Source organism: Helianthus annuus, chromosome 17 (genome assembly GCF_002127325.2).
Source record: "Helianthus annuus cultivar XRQ/B chromosome 17, HanXRQr2.0-SUNRISE, whole genome shotgun sequence".
In the NCBI taxonomy this organism is placed as follows: domain Eukaryota; kingdom Viridiplantae; phylum Streptophyta; class Magnoliopsida; order Asterales; family Asteraceae; genus Helianthus; species Helianthus annuus.
The window spans coordinates 84,984,892-84,987,254 of record NC_035449.2 but is presented as its reverse complement, the minus strand read 5'-3'; the positions used below and the strand labels follow the sequence as shown (position 1 = coordinate 84,987,254).

General features: G+C 45.0%; 1 non-coding gene across 1 annotated transcript; it reads right to left on the bottom strand.

The window, feature by feature from the left end:
• Nucleotides 1-107, bottom strand: LOC118489556. The gene has a single exon (XR_004887577.1). It is a non-coding gene; the product is annotated as a small nucleolar RNA R71 (small nucleolar RNA).
• Between the last annotated feature and the right edge of the window lie 2,256 nt (nucleotides 108-2,363).

Genomic DNA, 2,363 nt, shown 5'->3' with positions numbered 1-2,363 from the left:
AAATTAATGGCTGAAATTAACACATACTCACAAGAGGACGGGGAATCCTTATATGAAACTTGGGAAAGGTTCAAGGAGCTATTACGCAAATGTCCCCATCACGGCCTCGCAATATGGCAACAAGTATCCACTTTCTACAATGGGTTGTTGCCACATACTAGGCAGACACTTGATTCTAGCTCCGGGGGACTTTTAGGTAATCGACGCCCACACGAAATATATAATCAAATTGAGGAAATTGCTCAAACCAATTTTCAATGGCACACTCCCCGGGGAAATAAAACTATCGCCCCGGGCGCCCATAAGGTGGACGAAAGCACCTCTCTACAAGCCCAAATCGAGGCCCTTTCTTCAAAAATAAAAAAACTAGAAATGACAAAAACAGTCTCGGTTATGGCTTGTGAGGGGTGTGGTGGGTCACATGAAAATTGGAGTTGCATGAAAGAAACGGACGATCAACAAGAAATGGTAAACTACATTGACAATAGACCTAGGCCGTCGGGTCCTCCAACGGGGACCTTCAACCAAGGATGGCGAAACCACCCAAACCTTGGTTGGAGGGAGCCCGGCAATAGTAGTAACCAACAACCACAACGAACAAACTTTCAGCAATCAAGAAATGAGTCACAAAATTTCACTCAACAACAAAGTGGAAGAGAAAGGCTCGAAGATACTATATCTCGCCTCGTCTCTGACACTGACAAGAAAAATTCGGAAAGATTCCTACAATTAGAATCTAACTTTAGGAATCAACAGGCTAGCATTCAAAACATAGAAAAACAAATAAATCAACTAGCTCAAAATTTTTCCGAAAGACCACAAGGCGCATTACCCAGCAATACCGAAACCAACCCGAAGGCGCAAGTTCACCTCATCACGCTACGAAACCGGACCGTAGGGCCTGCAGAAGTACCTCCAACCACGGAAGAATCAACACCAACAAATCTGCAAGAGAAGGACCCTCCCCCATCAACAGAGCCTACCAAGGCTCCTCGGGTTCCGTACCCCGGTAGGTTAATTCGTCAGAAAACCAACGAGCAATTCGCAAAATTCGAAAGTTTGCTAAAACAATTGCATGTCAATATTCCTTTTATCGAAGTCCTAACACAAATGCCCAAATACTCTAGATTTATGAGGGACTTCCTTACACATAAAAAGAAAATTGAAAATTTGCAATTAGTTAATTTAGGCGAAGAATGCTCTGCCCTCGTACTCAATAAACTACCCCAAAAAAAGATCGATCCCGGAAGTTTCACGATTCCGTGCTCAATAGGGGAATCTCCCGTTCGCAATGCCTTGGCCGACCTAGGAGCTAGCATTAATCTCATGCCCTCTTCAATGTTCAAAAGGCTTGGCTTGGGAACCACAAGCCCCACAAAAATAAGCATACAACTCGCGGATCGATCGGTCAAGTTCCCGCAAGGTGTCATCGAAAATGTCTTGGTAAGGGTAAGCAGATTCGTTTATCCTGTTGACTTTGCCATACTCGACATGGAGGAAGACACCGAGGTCCCTCTTATTCTAGGGAGACCTTTCCTTGCCACCGCACAAGCAGTAGTGGACATGAATGACGGGACACTAACTTTGAGATATGGGGACGATGAGGTAAAATTCGGAGTTGGGAAAAGAATAGAGGATGACGACCCGATCCACTACATGAAGGTTATCGACTCAAGCTTGGATGCCGCTCTCCGACGGTGTAACTTGGGAGGCAAGGCACCCCAATCAAATGACGTGTGACCGGGAATTGGGTCTAGCCAAGGACCCTTATAAACGTGGCGCACCACGGAGGCATTCCGCGGACCTATCCTTAGTTTAGTTTAATCTTTTAGTTTTTGCAGAATAAATCACACTCATGGTGGTAATGGATGAAAAAGGGAACGAGAAAAAAATGGAACCATGCAGAAGAACAGAACAAACCGACAAAAATCTCCAAAACAGAAGGCTCCACACGGGCCGTGCCCAACCAACACGGCCCCGTGCTGAGCCCCCTGCAGGAAATCACCCAGTTCAGGTAACTGGACACGGGCCGTGTTCAGCGAACACGCCCCCGTGTCCAGGCTTCTGTTTCATTTCTATAATTTTTGTTACTGGCACTTGACCACGGGGCCGTGCCCGGTCAACACGGGGCCGTGTCCAGAGCGCCAGTAACACAAATCTTTGTTTTTTAAACACACTTTTACATATTCTAATCAACCAAAAACTCTATTTTTGGACACATTGAGGACAATGTGTAATTTAAGTGTGGGGGGGGATGCTAAAACCTTGGAATTTTGCAAAATCCTAAAACAAGCCTTACACAAAACTCTATTGGAACCGCTAAACACCCCAAATTTTTTTCAAAAACTTTTTCAATTTTTTAT